The 18,109-nt window shown below is 46.5% G+C and overlaps 1 protein-coding gene across 4 annotated transcripts in view; it reads right to left on the reverse strand.

Annotated features, from left to right (window-relative positions):
* The window catches only part of Eps8 (epidermal growth factor receptor pathway substrate 8), a 171,153-nt gene that overhangs the window by 118,446 nt on the left and 34,598 nt on the right, over positions 1-18,109 (reverse strand). For 2 of the 4 annotated variants that reach the window (XM_040743451.1, XM_040743450.1), the window contains one exon: positions 8,657-8,710. The exons of the other annotated variants lie outside the window; for them this stretch is intronic. The gene's annotated coding sequence lies outside the window, so the exon portion shown is untranslated. The remainder of the gene's footprint in view (positions 1-8,656; positions 8,711-18,109) is intronic. 4 annotated transcript variants of the gene reach the window in all.

Below are 18,109 nucleotides of genomic sequence, written 5' to 3' on the forward strand. Positions count from 1 at the left end.
AGTCACCTGTCACCTTGGAGTATACAGAACTATATAAACAATCCCACATATATAGTGTATGTATGGTACTCTCACCCTATAGTGAAGAGCTGAGATCTGCAGAGGTTTCAAAACCTGCCCAAAGTCCTTGAACAGGATTTGCATGACAGAGTTCACATTCTCCACCTCCTTGTCCTGAACAAGGCATTGTTAGTTTTAGGCATCAACTGTACTGCAATAAGGGATACTTTGACAGCTGGTAGAGCATTGTTTCTGGGAGTGCCAGTGAGCATGTTTCTGGTTGAGCGGGGCCCATCTACCCTGACTGCGGACAGTCACCAGCCAATCAACCAGAGGCACAAATGGAATTCTGAGGTAGCAGAAGAGTGAATTACTACTCTGACTTCCAGATCCAGGATGCCCATCTTTTCTTACGCTTGGATGCCAGTGCTCCATGTTCTCTGTCCTGTAGACTGAGACTTGGGTCTTCCCTACCAGGCTCTCAGGAGTTGCCCTTAGCCTTCCCTAGTGCTGGTGCTTTGGACTTGAATTGTCACTGCTACTGACAGTTCTTTGGTCCTCTAACAAGATGACAGCCGGTGGTGGGCTGCCACCGCCTCCAGTATTGTGAGACAAATCCCCTCTCATCTGCCTGTAGTTCTGTACCTCTACTAGTTCCTTCTCTCTGGGGACTCCTAACTAATGCAGCAGTACACCAGTAAGCAAAGCTTGTCACAAAAGCCTCGAAAGGTCCCTGGAGGTCACCTCAAGTGTCTTAATGAGCTTTTAAAAAGCCATGTGAGTGTCCTTGTGGGAGATCACACTGTCCCTTCTCTGACACATGGAGAACACTCGTCAGCAGAACTTACTCTCAGGTGGCAGCTAAGTAGACTATGGGAATCGTGTTCAAAGGAAGAAACCCCGTGACTAAAGACTAGAAATAATTCAAATGAGATGTACCATCCCATTGCGAAAAGGTCCAAATCTATGCAAGGCTTAAAACCTATAGATCAGGGGGCTGAAGAAATAGCTTGGAGGTTAAGACCACTTGCTGTTCTTCTAGAGGACACGAGTTTGGTTCCCAACACCCATGTCTTAGAACAGCCTGGAACTCCATGGGATCAGACACTCTCTTCTGGTCTCTGCAGACACCTGCACTCATATGCATGTACCTGCCCAGAGACATGTAATTAAAAATGAAAAATAAATCTTGAAAGAAAAAGCCCTGTAGATCACATGCAAGCACACACTAAATTAGCTAAAGAGAAAGAAGGTTCCGGGTTACAAAACTGCCCCAGGTTCTATCTCACCTCTGCTAACTACTGCCTTCCTTTAGGAAACCCTCTTATTAACACTCTGAGCCTCAGTACCCACGTACACAAAATGGGGGGGGGCCTCATTCTATTGACAGGAAAATAAGAGAAGTACGGAACCATATCATGTCTACATGCAACTGGGGCATGTCCATAGCATAGGCCGAAGGAAACATTTAAAGTGCATTCAGAGGCCTCTATGTTCCAAAGGAGCTCCAGCCAAGAAAGGTACCGGTGGAGAGGGCTCTCAAGCTCACACCCAGCAGTACAGCTGCACTCTTCCACAGGGGACGTCTCCCAGGGAGGAATAGTTGAGAAAGCGGTCCTGTATCAGTGTGACCGGCACAGGCAGGTGCAAGTCCCAGCCTATACTCAGGGACACAGGATCTGCTTTCAGAGGGGGGGGGCTTCATCGTGCCGACACTCACCTTGGCCTTTTCAATAACTATCTTTGAGTTTGTTTTCTGTGCCTGTTATAAAAGCACAAGGATTAGAGCTGAGGCTCACCTGCAGCCCTAACTCCTGGTCTCCCTCTGCATCAGGCTCTGAGACCAGGAAGCACGGAGAAGAGCTGGGCTGGCACGCCGTCCTCTGGTTTGCTGGGTTGGTTGGTTGTCTCACTGCTGACAGAAGAGTGACTTAAGAAAGCAGGGCAGTCCGTCATGGTAGGGAAGGCATGGTGGCAGGAGGATGGCATAGCTGGCCATAATTCCTGTCACATCGGGAAGCAGGATGAATGCTGGTGCTCACCTCATTTTCTCAGTTTTCCCTTTCTATTGTCTAAGACTCCAATTCACAGCATGTTTCCACACACACACTGAGGATAAACCTACTGAAAACCCTCAAGGAGACACCCACAGATGTATCTCCTGGGTGATTCTCTTAAATCTGGCCAAGTTAACAATGAAATGAAACACTGCAGTGGCTGACTCAGCAGGGGTTCTCTGACACCCCCAATTCAGATACCTAGGAAATTATGACTTGTAGACGGAAGTTTCTGTCCTGCCTGGTCCCTGGTCCCAAATAAACTCACAGAGGCTTATATTGATTATAAACTGTTTGGCAAATGGCTCAGGTTTCTTATTGGCTAGCTCGCTCTCTCAATTTTTATTAATTTCTGTTTCTATCAACCTTGTATCTCCACAAGGTCTTGGCTTACCAGAGAGTGTCCAGACCTCTTGTTTTCTTGGCAGCTACATGGCATCTCTCCAGTGACTCCTCTTCCTAGAATTCTCCTAGTCTGGCTGCCCCATCTATACTTCCTGCCTGGTTACATCCTGCCTGTCCATTGGCCAAAACAGCTTTATTCATCAACCAATAAGAGAAACATATATTTACAGCACACAGAAGGACCTCCCCCATCACTGCCGCTTGAAGGTTGACCACCAGCAAGTTGGGGTGGCAGTCTATGGAACAACTTCCCCAACCCAAGGCCTACACATTTTCATTCTGCTTCAGCCCTGCTAATCCCGTAAACTGCTCAACCCTTTCCTCCAAGGGGAAGAAAGCAGGAGAGAGGTGTTTGCTTAGCATCTATCAACTTTCAAGGCAAAGGCCGTGGGAAGCTATTAGCTGCTCCAGACTGGCATCAGTCATGGGGATCATCGACATCAAGACTTCGTGACCTAGGAAAAGGAAGCTGTCATCTACATGGAGCTGATCCAGCACACAGACATCTCTTGTACAACAAACGAGAAGACCTGGCTTCTTCCTGTTTCTCTCAATGAGACAAACTAGGCACCTTCCACCTCTTCCTCCTTTCACCAGCGCTAAAGTAATTAATTAACCGGAGACGGACACCATCAACTGGAGAGTTCATGAAGCTGACCAGTGGAGTGGCAAACGCCAGTGCTGAGGACTGGCTGACCCCGGGTCCTGTTCACAGTAGCACCTGACAAGCCCCTCCTCTTAAGTGCAGGCTCTTAGATGCCAGGCTCATCTTAAAGTGCTGCGCGTATTGAACAATTTCATTTCTTACAAATGCATGGTGATAAACACTGCTACTGTTCTATTTCAGAGATGAGAAAAACTAAAAAAATGGAAATTGGTATCTTGCAATTTCACATATTTATTCAGTGGTGGCTTTGATCTTTGGCAGATAATGACAAAAATAAGGGAAAAAATGGAACCCGGGGTATGGGAAGATCATGGGTAACAATGGATAGTGTTATTTGTGAAGGCTGGAGGAATGTCTCGGTGGGTAAAGGACCTACTGCATAGGCCCCGGAACCCCAACACTGGCACGGCACTGACCCAGGTCTGCGGCACTGGAACTGCTCACCCACAGGCTGAGTTAATCATTCAACGTATGGCAGTCCTCGTCTGAGAAGAGACTGGAAGAGGGAAGCTCACCCCCTGCATCTGTGTGGACACTCCCATCATACAACCATAGAAGACATCAATCAACATTGACCATCTCACACCAGGGTGGGACTTGGAGCCCGGAAATCTCCAACTTCACCTCAAATAGCCAAGACCGACTCACAAAGAGGACGGAGAACCAGCAGGCACACATGCTCTGTGTTAGACACTGGGTGGGTCCCTCTGAACTCCGTGACTAGGTACACTCCAAAGAAGACCCTTTAACATCCCCCCAAAACAAGGCTGCTTAGCAATCACTGCTAACAAAATGGACGGTTCCTTCACAAGCCAAAGACGGCAACAGTGTCATTATTCCAGTTTTAAATTTCCCATGGACCATACAGAAGACAGCTCCGGTTATCCAGCCTCTAAGAGAAGCATCAGCTGTGTTGTAATCATTCCAGCTGCCGGGTGCGGTACTGTCTACCTATAATCCCAGCACTCAGGAGGCTGCGGCTTGGGCTGTTCTGTGTTTGAAGTCAGTATGGGTTACATAGGGAGTTTAAGGTCAGCCTTGAATATGTGAGAATAAAAAATAAAATAAATGACACCTACAAAAAGCAAAAGAAGGAAGAAAGCGAGGGAAGGGGGAGGAGAGAGAAGGAAGGCATAGGAGGAAGGGGCAGCAGTGAGGGAGGGGAGGGAGAGGGGAGAGGAAGGAAGGGAAAGGAGAAAGAGAGGGAGGGAGGAATACAAATTTTTTAAAACAACAAATGATGAATGGCCATGGCAAATGCATTGCTCAAAGAAACTGGCTGACGCTGTTAAACTGCATCACAGTCTTGACAACAAGTCTGCTCATGCTGTACAATCTCACAAAGCCATGGTGGCACTGACCGACGGAACTGCACATCTCTCTGATATTTTTATTGAGAAAAAGATACATCATACAATTATGCAATGGGCTAGCAAAGGTCTTTCGGGGGCGAACCAGTCTATACCAGTTCCTTAACCAGTTCTATCATTTGGTGACACATCTAATAATATTTTGTTGGTGGTGTTTTCTCTCTCTCTCTCTCTCTCTCTCTCTCTCTCTCTCTCTCTCTCTCTCTCTCTCTCTCTCTCTCTCTCTCTCTCTCTCTCTCCCTCTCCCTCTTTCTCTCTCCCCAACAGTCATACTGAGACTTCATAGAATTGGTGACCCTGTATAGGAATTATTTTTTTAACGTGACATGCTGCCTTACTAGGCAGTTATTGTGATCCAAAAACCCTAGACACGTATCTTCCCCCTGTGTGGTGGTTAGTTCTAACTATCAACTTGAACCAATCTAGAGTTGCCTGAACGAAATCTCAATAAGGGGTTGCTTAGATAGGTTGGCTAGCAGATCTGAGAAATCCTTTCTGAGGTGAGCTGAGAACAAGCCCACTGTGGGTGGCACCATTCCCTGGCTTTGAGTCCCAGGCTGTGGACCAGTAAACAACTTCGAGCTGAGTAGTAAGCATGCATGCATTTGATTCTCTCTGCTCTTCCCTGTGGATGTGATTTCATTAGCTGCTTGCATTCCTGAGGCTGGGACTTCCAGAGAGTGGTGGAGCATGACCTGAAATTATCAGTCAAATCACACCGTTCTCACTCAAGTCGGTTTTTGTTCGGATGTTTTATCATGGCAACAGAAATATAACTAAGACACTCTGGAGTCCACTGTCCATGACAATCTGGCTTCTGAGGCTCACTTGAGATTGACCCCAGGGCCAAATCCTTCTATAGTCAGAAGCTCCTGCATGACAGCGGTCATTCTAACAGTGACTGCTCTGAGATAACTTTCCCTGTTCCCCTCAAACAGCTGGGTTAACACAGCTGTTTCCTTTACCTGTAACTTTCAGAGTCGATTCACATGGAGTAAGTGCTCTCAGAAAAAAGAATGTAACTCCCCACACCGAGTGACAGAGGTCACCTCCATAAATGATGCCAGCTCAGTAGCCTCCCATGGCATGGCAGCTTTTCTCCCTAGAGGTATTCGATTGCAGAATACACGTGGGCCTGTTAACTCCAAAACCTCTTTGCTCGAATGTAAAGCCTTGGTTAATGAAATGATTTTATTTGGGTCTCTGAAGTGCAATTACTGATGCTGAATTAGCTGCTGTGGTTATACAGAAGTACTCACTCTTAGCATACGAAAAGCTTGTTCCTCGCTCAGTTTTAAGCATCAAAACACACTATTTTACGAGGTTAACCTGAGTAATACCAATTTAGAAATTTTGTAGGTAAAGGGATCTTTGTGGGGAACTGTGCTGAGAGCCCCCTCCACATGAACAACAATGTGCTGCTCAAGAGAGTCCCTCTCTCTCAGGTCTGGCACCTGGCACCAGACTAATGTGAGCTGTCTTCAGCCTTAATGGGGGAGCCCCTCTTGCACTGAAGGGTGGGAAACGCAGAGACTCATGGCTGCAGAGGACACTGAGAATGACTGGTAGGTGAATTCTCAGCTCCAGTCAAGATTGTGGTTAAAATGAAAATGACCCCAACAGGCTCATATATTTGAATGTGTGGTCCCCAGCTGGTAGAACTGTTTGGGAAGGATTAGGAAGTGTGGCCTTGTTAGAGGGGGTGTTTGGGAAGGACTAGGAGGTGTGGCCTTGTTGGAGGAGGTGTTTGGGAAGGACTAGGAGGTGTGGCCTTGTTAGAAGAAGTGTTTGGGAAGGACTAGGAGGTGTGGCCTTGTTGGAGGAGGTATTTGGGAAGGATTAGGAAGTGTGGCCTTGTTGGAGGAGGTGTTTGGGAAGGATTAGGAAGTGTGGCCTTGTTGGAGGAGGTGTTTCGCTGGAGGTGGGCTTTGAAGATCCAAAAGACCAGCACCTTTCCCAGTGTCTCTCTCTGTGCCTCATGGTTGGGTCTCAAGATAAGAGTCCTCATCTCCTGCTGCAGCAACATGCCTGCTTGTTCAGTGCCATGTTCCCAGCCATGATGGTCATGAACTCTAACCTCCTGGAACCATAAGTCCCAAATTAAATGCTTTCTATTATAACTTGCCTTGGTTATGATGTTTCATCATAGCAATAGAGAAAAGACATGTAGACCACCCCTGCTAAGGCTCAGAAAACATTATAAAAAAAGAGGAGGATAGGAAGTATGAAAGGGCCAGAAGCTATGGGGAAGGGTTGCAGAAGCTTGTAGGGAAGGGTTGCAAACTGCCATATTCTGGACAAAGCCATTGCAAACCCACTCTGCAGCTGCAGAAGCCAGCATTCTGTATGAGAATGGCCCACCAACTGCCCACCAACTTCGAGGCAAGGCTTGAGGAAGGCCTCAGAGAGCCCCACCTCACTACTGGGCTATTTCCTATTGGTTGATTCAGGGAGTCACTGCTTTCCTGCTGTACCCACTGGTGACCCTACCAGGCTCCAATGGATAGCCCTCAACCCAACAGTCACACACGTCCCTGGTTAAACTAAATGGTCACAAAAACAAAATAATAAAAAAATAATAACACACATGAGTAGGAAAGGGCACCATGGTTGAGGGCAGAGTATGATCAGAATGTTGAGTGATGTGGAGCAATAGTTGCACACTGTACATACACACTACTCTCATTGGCTAATAAAAAAGTCAATTGGCCGATGGCTGGCCAGGATTTTCAGGGCAGAGAGAATGCTGGGGAGAAGGGTAGAGTCGGAGCAGGGAGTGAGCTGGATGGAAAGCACACAGATGAGGTAAAAAAGGGTCTGGGGCAGCACATAGATGAATAGAAATGGGTTAGTTTAAGTTGTAAGAGCTAGCTAAAAATGAGCCTAAGCTATTGACTGAGCATTTATAATTAATAGTAAGTCTCTGTGCGATTATTTGGAAACTGGTTGGCTGGACAGAAAAGTCTGCCTACAATACAGCACATGTATGAAATTGTCAGAGAACTAAATTAATTTTTTTAAAAAAGTGCAGCCAGGTGGTGGTGGCGCACGCCTTTAGTACCAGCACTCAGGAGGCAGAGGCAGGCGGATCTCTGTGAGTTCGAGGCCAGCCTGGTCTACAGAGTGAGTGCCAGGATAGGTTCCAAAGTTACACAGAGAAACCCTGTCTCGGGGGGGGGGGGTGCAACTGATGAAAATAATAACCTGAGGAGATCTTCTCTTCCCCAGGAGGCAATAGATTTACAGCAAAAATGGATCAGTGTGACATTGATGTCATCTAGGAATCCAGAGCTTTTGGGGACCGGGCCTGGTTTTTCACATTGCACAGGACAAACGATCATGTTTAAGGAAGACACTGAACTTCCTTACCTCTCAGCCTAAGCGTCCTTATCAATCACTATAACAAGCCCACTGTGGAACAATAATGCAAAATGTTTTGAAAACTGGAAAATGTCATACAAATAGAAATTTAGATATTATATAAGCCATAGTCACGAGTCTAATGTTCACCAATTATAAGAAATTTTTCTATTATCAAACTAACCTCCCGACTGGGGAGATTGGAGAAGCTTGTAGTAGAAAGGGAAGAGTATTTTCCATTGTGCCCATTTTCTAAGTCTGCGCTTCCATACATCTGGCTTTGTTTTGCTTTAAGTAAAACATACAAAATTCTACACAATTACTTCAGGAAGTTAAGTATCTGAACATCTTTTCATGGAGATCCCCAGGGCGAAAAAGTGCACAGCTCCTTGGTAGTTTTTATTATAACTGGACATCCTAGACAGCATATAGGCAAATTGGCAAGTTCTTGATGCTGTCTCCATTTGATAAAAAAGAGAATTAACTACCTCCAACTGGATTAAAACACTAGGTACATACATGCTTCTATTCTGCATGGCAGGTAAAGACACCACACAAAACAGACTCCATTTTTTCCTCTTTCAAATTTCCTCCTTGAGAAGGTATAAATACCCAGAGCCTGGAAAGAGGAGAAGCAAAAAATCTGACACTACAGTTTTCGTAATGGAATGCTAACGCTGACACCTGCTAACCAAACCTATATACTTTCTTCTCAGACAGGGAACATCAGTACCGTGCATACCAGTTAACAAAACTACACTTTCTTCTCAGACAGGGAACATCAGTACCGTGCATACCAGTTAACGTTCTGTCAAGAGCCCGATGAAAACCAGTGTTGAAGGAATTCCAACCTGCACCAGAAAGAGAACGAAAAGTCCATATGACTATTCTCGAGCTCCACACACACCAGTGCTCTTCTTTGGAAGAGATGAACTGCAAATACTCCCACTGTTTGTGGAACATACGGATGGCGCGTCTGTTTGGGACTACACCCAAAACTGCCACCGAAAAGCAACATAAAAAATAAAGGCTTCACGCAGCATCATTCGCGCCAGAGAGATGGCTCCAGAGTCAAGGTGTTTGCTGTGACAACATAAGAACCTGAGTCCTGATCTCAAGCTCCCCATGCCCCATCAAGAGTCTAGCATGATGGTAGCCACCTGTAATCCCAGGATTAAAAGGCAGAGACAGGAGGAGCCCAGGAGTTCACAGCCAGCCAGTCTAGCCAAGTGGTAACTGCCGGGTTCAATGGGGGCTTCCAACTCAAAGGATAACGTGGAGAGCTGCAGAAGAAATCCTACACTGACTTCTGGCCTCCACACACATACATATGGATGCACACCCACACAGCACGCCTACCCATACACACATACACACAAGTGAATCTGCATGGAATTGTCCTTACACATTTTTTTAAGGTTCCAGCAGTGGCATTAACACAGTACGTTACTACTGTCAATTCTGCCTGTGGTGTTTCATTGACAAGTTACACATCATAAGCCATCAAAATTCTCACCTGCTCATTGTTGTTTGGGCTGTGAAATGTCTCCAATGGCCTCACATGTCCAAGCACTTAGTCCCTAGCTGGTGGCACTGTTTGGGAGAGTGTGGAACCTGTAGGAGGTGAACCCTCATAGGAGGAAGCAGGCCCTGAGGTCTTATCCCAGCTCCACTTCCTGTCTACTTCCCCAGTGCCTAAAATCAGCTCTAAACAGAAAATGACCTCCCTAGAAGAGGAGACAAAGTCTTTCAATTCTTTATCTTCCTGGGGCTGAACTGTGCTTACAGCAGGGACCCAGTAAATGTTTGATGATGACAATAATGATATCAGCAAGGAGAAAAACAAACCCTACCAGGACAGTATCCATCAGAATGAAGACAAAACTGGGCAGCCATCTTTACATCTGGGGATGGAGATTCATCTCATCCTCCTTCCTTTTCTTTCTTGCAGGGGTCAGCAGCAGCCCTTGCACAAAGTCTAGAAGACTACGGTGTTCCTCTGGGAAATGGTCTCCTACCATTGGGCATTTGCATTTCAGAAATTCATGCCTCCTGTCTTTTGCACCTTGGGTCCAAGATTTCAGAGAATAATCTCCTTCTGATTCTTCCCGCTGGGGACACCTGCCCCCAACCTGCTGGGGAACTCAGATAAAGATGGAAAGACAGCAAAGAGCCATGGCGGGCAATGGTCTCCCACCCCACCCTGTAGAGTATCCACCTGCCACTCTAGCTAGCGCCCAGTGCGTGCTCGCCACGGCCCTGTCCTGATTCCAACTCCAGTTTTAGCTCATAGCTGGCAGAAGCCTGTTCTTGATTAGCAAGCCCTGGCTTTACATTCTGCCCTCATAGCAAACATCACACACACACACACACACACACACACACACTCACTTACACACCAAAACAATTTCTATTTTCATATGAAAATTCTCAATATTGTCTTGGAGAATGTAAGAAGTCCAAATAGTTGATGAGAAACCTAAAAATGAAATTACTTCACATATGTCCATCAAGACAAACTCTCCCCCCTGACTTGACCATGGTTTGTGCTGAAGGTACCTGCCACTTCCCTGGACTATCTATATATGGAAAGTAAAAGTATTAAGGTCTAAAACAGACCCACGAGGCTGGATATGGCCATATAAGTCTGTAATCCCAGTATTTGGGGGGTGGGGGAACAGCCAGATCAGAAGTTCAAAGCCGCCTTGATTATATAGCCAGTGTGAGGCCAGCCTAAGACCTGACCTTACATTAATTAACCAATAATAAAGAAAGATCAAACGGACCAGGCTACAACGCAGAGTGAACCTGCACACAGGTGAATCTGCCACCTAGAAAACCTTGCTCAGCTCTCATTCAGGAAACCTCAGCAGCAATTAACCCCTTAAGAGCAAAAAAATGGAACCCGGGTATATATTTCATCATTTGTGCTTAGAGAACAGGGTACTTACAACCACAACTTCTATCCAAGTGGAATTGAGTAGAGGCAAACTTCCAGAGAACAGTGACTTACATTAAAAAAAAAAAAAACAGACCTTTTCTTAACATATCAATATGATCTTCTTCCTGAATCCTTCAGCTTAAATGTGTGCTGGCTCCAAGAACAGAGCTCTGACTATGTCAGACAGGAAGAGGAGAAAAGATTCAGAGGTTACGGTCAATCCTGGAGCAGCAAAGGAGCCTAAGCTCGGCATTCAAGACTCCACATGCCAATCTCGGCATCCCCGATGCTTATCCAGCCAGCCAGCCGAACATACGTGGAGCTACGGCAGTGAACGTGCTGACAACTGTCTGTGCAGGGCACCCCCTCATTCTCGTGCAGCGACTATTTGCCAGGGTTGGCTAGATGCAGGCGCCACCTCAGAACTAGCCACAGAGCCATCGTCCACGGTGAGGTGGCACTTGTCAGGAACGAGGAAATGCGCTGCATCTGTCACCCAGTGCTGGGGGTAAACACCTCAAAGGGGCGACTTCAGATGGAGGGACCTGCTTTTGGCTTACACTTCAAGGTGTCACAGTCCATCCCTGCGTGAGTCAAGGCAGCAGGAGCAGGTGGCGGCTGGCTACCTTGCACCCACAGTCGGGAAGCAAGGTGAGAAGAACAGAGGTGCTCGAGCTTGATTATCTCCTCTTTATTCCGTCTGGGACCCCAGACTTGTGTTCTGAGACATCGTCCCTACTCAGTTAAACTTTCTGGAATCACCTCCACAGACAACAGCCAGCGGTGTTTCCAAGGTAACTTTAAATCCCATCAACTGACAATGAAGGTTAACCAAGCCCACACCAACCTCTTTCATGCTTTGTCCATGAGCTTTCCCTCTCCCCTCTTCAAGATTAGCCTATGAAACTCTGCTTAAATGACAACACGGAGATGCTAACTAGATGGCTGCTGGAAAAAGCCAGACTCAAGCGGGGCCGCCATCTGAACTGCCAGGTGGGCAAGGAAGCAGGGGGTAGCTTAGGAAATCCAAAGGCTCTGAGGGAGTCTGGGCAGGTTTCCAGAGCCAAGACCAAGAGTCAATAGAGACAAATAAGTGACTGCCCGGGTCTACGGTGCAGTTCAAGATTCCATCAAATAAACAAGACAGAAACTCAGTTACCAGATCAAGACACACGGCTAATAACCGATCAGCAGCAGGTAGAAGCTCCCAGGGCCAGAGACACTTCAGAAGTTAAGAGCACTGGCTGCTCTTGCAGAAGGCCCAGGTTTGAGTCCCAGCGCCCACAAGGCAGCTCACAACCTTCTATAGCTCCAGGCCCAGGAGGATTTACATGCTCTTCTGGCCTCGCAGGATACAGCATGTATGTGGCATATACATAGATAAACCGACAAAATATCCACACACATAAAATGTTTTTGTTGTTGTTGGTTTAAGAATAGAAGCTCCTACTTGAGCTCTTAAAAGTCCTTTACGGGCAGAGTGAGCCTCACAACCTTGGCCTTGGAGTGAAAGGTAAAATACTCACTGTGGTGAATGAGAAGCCAAGGGGGCGGGGGTCTGGTGTCAGGAGGGGTTGTGACGCTTCAGATTCTCTAAGAAGAGGAAAGGAAAGGCCAGCATTGCAGCTGTCGGGTGTGCCACCACCCCCCCTCCACTTATGGTCGGGAGCCAAAGGGCACAGGTCTGAGAAGTCTGACGGCCCCAGCAGTCACAGTCTTAGCAATGTGATGTTAATGACCACAGCAGAAGGAAAGTTAATTCGTTATAACCATGATGCACACCCCTCTCTACTGTTAATGTTTCATTTTGTTTGACTTAACATTACTGTAGAATCTGGATTTCCTCATTTCCTGAAAAGAACCTAGGGGAAGGTAGGGCGGGAGCCAGTGCCTGGGGAAGGTAGAGCGGGAGCCAGTAAGGACCCAGGGGAAGGTAGGGCAGGAGCCAGTATCTTTCTAAGGATTCCAGCAATGTAGCTCTGCCATTTTGTCTGCAGGCTTGAAGAAGGGGCATTTGGAGGATACACATAATTTATAGATAGCACTGAGTCTTAGAGAACTGCTACTCAAGCAGGAACTGGAGCCTGAGGGAAATCAGGATACATCTAAAAGACACAAATCCAGCCCAGGACCCCAGCCCAGGCCACCACTGGAAGCTATGTGTCATCCCCACTATGCCTACACATTTAGCTTTATTTCAAAAACAGCCATGTGTCTGAAAATATGACCAAGAAAACTGTTGGGCTTTTTTCCCCCATATTACTTTATAATTTTAACCAAAAAAGGCAAAACATAAATTAAAAAATGGAGTTGAAAACGTGTTACTCATCATAATCACGGAAATCCAAGCTTCTGTTGAGATGCAAGGGCCACCCAAAGGAACCCTGGGGAATGACCGTGGTTCTCTTTGGGGAATTTCTCCTTGATGGTTTTTGTTGTGTGTCTGACTACAATGAGACTAGAAATCAAATTAAATCAGCTACAGATACCGTTAGTGCAATCCAGATAAAGCACGGACGATCTATGTAATAACAGCATAATCCAAGCACAAAAGTCTAAGAATTATGAGATTTGGGGGACATTTTACCTTGTGTGCTCCTGCTCATGGCTGTCAGGAAACAGCTGGGAGATCACAGGCCCTGCGACTGTTTCATTCATGCAGGCTCCATAAGGGTGTGTCTGACAATCGCGGTGCCTGCTCACACTACACAAAGCAAAGCAGTGGTTCAATCTAACTCCCATCCGCCACCTCCTCCCCTGCTCACTCAGGAAGCTCCTTCATCTTGCCGAACGGCTGGTAAACGGGCTCCAGTTAATTTTACCAAGCAACTCAAAGCTTTCATAATCCAAGTAAACCCATACCAGGGCACTGCAGTTACAAATGTAAACAAAGCTTTGTAAATATTAAGTAACAGCAAGGGCAATTACTGTTTCCACAAGCCCACTCCTACGACCAGAGAAAAGACAGCTGGGCATTTTATCCTAGACCTGAGGAGGCTGAAGGAAGGCCAGAGCTGATGGTCCACCCACGAGGCTGCCATCTGGCCTGGGACCAAACCGAACAACGTAACTTGGCAAGGGAGCTGCACATTGGGCATCCAACTGGGCATCTATCTGCCTTATCCCAATGGACACGGTTGGAGACACAGTTTCACACCATTCTTTGGCTGTGTGAATTCTCTCTGTGTGCCAAGGGAGTACTGGGGGGAAGATTCTGTCACACTAGGTGTTGACCTGACCTCAATTAAGACACTTGTCCCTTTTGGGGATGAGGAGTTTCAACGACTCATGCTCTATAAATTCCCACACGCAAGCAGTAGGCAGATGAAGGGCAAGCTGGAGTGGACAGGACTCTTGGCTGCAGCGTGAAGGGAAAGAACAGACACCCTGAACCCTCCCACCCCGCGCCATCTTAACCCAGAAATGGCTCAAGGAGGACAAGCCACATGACGCCCCTGCTCTACTTAGTAGTAAGGTATTCTAGACTGACTCAGCGGTCAGTGAGGAACTAGAAGCCATCACCCGCCTTTACACACCAGGAAAACAGTGACCACATTTGCTACCACTAATAAAGACAATCAAATAACTTTCCACAACTGGTAATTACTTCTTGGGCTAAACACCTGACTCCACGTATCCCAAGCAAAGCAACTACAAGATTTAGGCGGAAATGGCCTGGTAAAATGGCTCAGGAGGTAAATGTGCTGGCTGCCCAAGCCTGGTGGCCTGGGTTCAGTCCCGGAGATCCACATAGAGGTGGGAGAGGATCTGACCTCTATGTGTACACCATGATATATGTACACACACACACTCACACTCTCTCTCACACACACACACACACACACACACACACACGCGCCATACAGAGAGGGGACTGAAGAGATGACTCAGCCCTCAACAGCACTGTCTGCTATTCCAGAAGACCACGGTTCAGTTCCCAGCACCCACATGGCAATTCACACACACACACACACACACACACACACACACACACACACACGCCATACAGAGAGGAGGCTGAAGAGATGACTCGGCCCTCAACAGCACTGTCTGCTATTCCAGAAGACCACGGTTCAGTTCCCAGCACCCACATGGCAATTCACACACACACACACACACACACACACACACACACACACACACACACGCCATACAGAGAGGAGGCTGAAGAGATGACTCGGCCCTCAACAGCACTGTCTGCTATTCCAGAAGACCATGGTTCAGTTCCCAGCAACCACATGACAATTTACAACTATGGCCTCTCCTGGCCTCCATAGGCATTGCATGCATATGCTACTCATACATATGCATAGGCAAACACTTACATACATGAAGATACATATATTTTTAAATGAAACAAGTTGTCCAGGCATGGTATAACCACCATATATGTCTATAATTACAATACCTGGAAGGAGGAGATGGAAGGATTGGGAATCCAAGGCTATCCTTAGCTATACTGCAAGTTTGAGACCAGCCTGTGCTATAAGAGCTTGTTTAATAATAAATAAAGAAGGGAAGGAGAAAGATGAGGAAAGAAGAGGGGAGGGAGGGGGAAGGAGGGAGAGAGGGAGACATCAAACAAACTGAAAAAAAATGCAGCTGTATTCACTTTCTCCATTCTCAAGTGTTAGAATCAGGGAGGGTTTCAAGCCACTAAACCCTACAGGCTCGCACTAAGGGAATGCTGCCCCACTCTGACACCATAAGCCATTGGGGCTGCGGTTCCCTTCCATCACCACTCTGTAAAACACCACACCTGCCTGATGCCAGCACACCCTGAAACCGTGTCAATGTCAAAGTCAGCTTGATCTGGTTGGCTAGAGCTGCCTAGGGAGGGGGAAATCTGCAGGCAAACGTCAGCTCTCAGGAGTGTGTGCAAGGGAGCCCCTTCACGGGAGACGGTCTAAGGACACGCAGAGACTTTGAGCCGATACATTGTTTCCAAGTTTTTAGGAAATCAAGCCTTCCTCCTTGACATTTAAAACTAGTTATCTGGAAGCCTCCTCAACAGCAATGGCGGCATCTTCTATTGAATTCTGTTCAAAAAGTGCTTAAATGGGCTCTCTCCCATGTAGCCAAAGCCACAGTCCATTCCCAAGTGTAATAACCTTGGTCTTCTCTCCTTCTCCATCACTAGCAGTCGAGTCTTCTTCTCGATCCCTGCCTGCCCCCTCACTCTTTATTCATGTCACTCCATTTCTCAAATGCTGCTGTCCCTCTTTACCAACGGCTCCCACCCCACAGAGTCAAGCAACACTGAAAAGAGCATTGTTGGAAATAGCATCCCGGCTTACTTTTCTTGTTATTATTCCTTAAACAGTCTTTCAGCCACTTATACAGCATTTATACCGTGTTAGGTATTGTTACAGACCTGGCTCTCCATCATCTAAAGGATACAGGAAGGCGCGTGCCCATCACAAGCAAATACCACGAATTGTATAGAGTGGATTTGACTTTCATGGATTGGGGGAGGGGATTGCTGAGCCAGTCTCCATGGATACTGAGAGACGCACTCCAGAGCCCACTGCCATTTACCTCACCCTCCTGGAGTTGAGCAAATCATCTTCCCTCCCTGTCCCTTAGAGTTTCCCACCGCCCAGGACTCCTTGACACCAGGATCACCATTTCTCCCCTAAACAGCAGTCCTCTCCTGCCTTCCTATAGCCTTCCGCCTCTCTGACCACACTTGTCTGGGTAACAAGACAGCGCTACCCCACTTAGCAGGAGTGCTCTAAGAAATTAATAACTGATCCGTCCACCCTCACCTGAGGCTTTCCCTGTGATGAAAAATCACTTGGAAGAAATGGTCCTAAACAGTCAACCAAGAGCAGCTGTCAGGGAAACCATACACCAGGAGAGAATTAAAAATCCTGAGCCTGGAAACATTAGCAAAGGGCTGAGAGAAACAAAACATGAGCATAGGAATTGTCCTCCTTGTTTTGTCTTAAATTATATATTACACCAAGAACTTTAAATAGAATTTGGGATTAAAAAAAAAGTCTTGCCACCAAGAAATACTAATCAGACAAAGTGGTGCCTTATCCCTGTATCAGAGAAATAAAGACGACCCGTGGTTCTTATTGGCAGGACAAAACTGGAGAGTGCTACTGAATGACGCATTTTATTCTCTCAGATAAGAGGAATTGTAAAGCAGGGTTTGTCCTGGGCTGCAGAGATGGCTCTGTGGGTTAAGGATTTAACTCCAGCTAACTGAGGGACTGAATCTTAAAACAAACGGAATAAGGGCTGGAGAGTGTGACTTTTTTTTTCTTTTAATGATCTAGTAAAGCTTGCCTGAAGATCAGAATTGGAACCTAGCCAGGCAGGGGCCATAAGGCGGGTGGAGACAGGAGTGCAGACTATTCAGTCTGCAATCGCACTGAGGACAGGATCACCCCAGCCCTGGCAGAGATGAGAGCTCTCTACTGGCTGACTGCTTTGCTTTTCTGATCTTCAGCTTGAACCCAACATCTGTCTCTGGGTTTTTATTATTCGTGCTACAGGAGAGATGGCTTGTGGGGATTAAGAGCAGAGGACCTGAGTTTGGTTCCCAGAACCTACATCTACCTCTAACTCCAGCTCCAGGAGATAGGACATCTCCTTCTGCCCTCCATGGGTGGTACACACACACACACACACACACACACACACACACACACACACACACACACGGCATACAATCAGAAGCAGAGACATGAAAACAAAAGTTAAGTGGTTATCCAATACCAAGTCAACAGTCCTGAATTCATGTTTGTATAAGCAACACTAAACAGACTCAGTAGGTTGTATTTATATATCTCTGTACATATAACAGCAATAATTACAGAAAAGGAGTACACAAATCTGAGAGGGAAAGATGGGCATAGGAAGGGTTGGGGGCAAAGGCATGAAATTATATTTTAATTTTTAAAATTTCCAAAATAATAATTTGGAGGAAAAGTACCTCATATGACATTCTGAATTTTTTTTTAAAAAGACATATTTAAAATATAAAAATAGGGCTGGAGAGATGGTTCAGCAGTTAAGAGCTCTTCCAGAGGTCCTGAGTTCAATTCCCAGCAACCATATGGTGGCTCACAACCATCTGTAATGAGATCTGGTGCCCTCTTCTGGTATGGGTGAAAACAAAGCACTCATATACATAAAATAAACAAATAATTTTTTTAATTAAAATACAAAAATACATTTTAAAAATAAGGTGGAAAGCAATGAGAAGATAGCCAGTGTCGACGTCTGGCTTCCACATGTACAGGCACCAGTGTGTGCACACACACACACAAGAACATACGCATGTGCACATACACGC

Source organism: Mesocricetus auratus, unplaced genomic scaffold (genome assembly GCF_017639785.1).
Source record: "Mesocricetus auratus isolate SY011 unplaced genomic scaffold, BCM_Maur_2.0 Super-Scaffold_100001, whole genome shotgun sequence".
Classification (NCBI taxonomy): Eukaryota; Metazoa; Chordata; class Mammalia; order Rodentia; family Cricetidae; genus Mesocricetus; species Mesocricetus auratus.